Source organism: Octodon degus, unplaced genomic scaffold (assembly GCF_000260255.1).
Source record: "Octodon degus isolate 3935 unplaced genomic scaffold, OctDeg1.0 scaffold00015, whole genome shotgun sequence".
In the NCBI taxonomy this organism is placed as follows: Eukaryota; Metazoa; Chordata; class Mammalia; order Rodentia; family Octodontidae; genus Octodon; species Octodon degus.
Genome location: NW_004524591.1, coordinates 5,843,960 through 5,845,426, shown reverse-complemented (window position 1 = coordinate 5,845,426; position 1,467 = coordinate 5,843,960). Strand labels below are relative to the sequence as shown.

The 1,467-nt window shown below is 39.2% G+C and overlaps 1 protein-coding gene and 1 pseudogene across 1 annotated transcript in view; both read left to right on the top strand.

The window, feature by feature from the left end:
- The window catches only part of LOC111815365, a 6,373-nt pseudogene extending 4,907 nt beyond the window's left edge, over positions 1–1,466 (top strand).
- Ispd (isoprenoid synthase domain containing) overlaps positions 1–1,467 on the top strand; it is a 342,357-nt gene that overhangs the window by 105,569 nt on the left and 235,321 nt on the right. The gene's annotated exons all lie outside the window — the stretch shown is intronic.

Below are 1,467 nucleotides of genomic sequence, written 5' to 3'. Positions count from 1 at the left end.
AGAGGACTGCTGTCCAGATCTGTGTTACAAGCCCAGAGTGCATCGCCCATCTTCACACACGTCTATGCAGCCTTAGTGGCGATTATCAACTCAAAGTTTCCACAAATTGGGGAGTTAATCCTAAAGAGGTTAATTCTTAATTTTCGAAAAGGCTATCGAAGAAATGATAAGCAACTTTGTCTGACTGCTTCAAAATTTGTAGCACATCTTATTAACCAAAATGTGGCGCATGAAGTTCTGTGCTTAGAAATGCTCACTTTGCTTTTGGAAAGACCAACAGATGACAGTGTTGAAGTGGCTATTGGTTTTCTTAAGGAATGTGGCCTCAAATTAACACAAGTGTCCCCAAGAGGAATCAACGCAATCTTTGAACGCCTTCGAAACATTCTGCATGAATCTGAAATTGACAAAAGAGTTCAGTATATGACTGAAGTGATGTTTGCTGTACAGAAGGATGGATTCAAGGACCACCCAGTCATCCTGAAAGGACTTGACCTTGTTGAAGAAGACAATCAGTTCACTCATATGCTCCCCTTGGAGGATGACTACCATCCAGAGGACGTTCTCAATGTGTTCAAGATGTATCCTAATTTTATGGAGAATGAAGAAAAGTACAAAGCTATTAAGAAAGAAATACTTGATGAAGGAGACAGTGATTCAAACACAGACCAAGAGGCAGGAAGTAGTGAAGAGGAAGAAGAAGAGGAAGAGGAAGAAGGAGAAGAAGATGAAGGACAAAAACTATTCATGATAAGACAGAAATTAATCTAGTCTCATTTTGTCATACAATATATCTTGCTATTCAGTCTAGTTTAGATTTTGAAGAATGTGCTCACAAATTGCTGAAAATGGAATTTCCTGAAAGTCAAACAAAAGAACTCTGCAATATGATACTTGATTGTTGTGCCCAACAAAGGACATATGAGAAATTTTTTGGTTTATTGGCTGGGCGATTTTGCATGCTGAAAAAAGAATACATGGAATCTTTTGAAAGTATATTCAAAGAACAGTATGACACCATTCATCGCCTAGAAACAAACAAATTGAGGAATGTTGCGAAGATGTTTGCTCACCTTTTGTAGACTGACTCACTTCCGTGGAGCGTTCTTGAATGTATAAAGCTGAGTGAAGAAACCACTATGTCATCTAGTAGAATTTTTGTCAAAATATTCTTCCAGGAACTGTGTGAATACATGGGTCTTCCTAAACTGAATGCAAGATTGAAGGATGAAACCCTACAGCCGTTCTTTGAAGGATTATTACCCCGAGAAAATCCAAGAAACACTCGGTTTGCCATCAACTTCTTTACTTCTATAGGTCTTGGAGGTTTAACGGATGAATTGCGTGAGCATCTAAAAAACACACCGAAAATTATCGTGGCCCAGAAACCAGATATTGAACAAAGCAAATCCTCGCTGCGCTCTTCATCTTCGGAGTCCTCCTCGGATTCTGACTCTGCAGACTCCA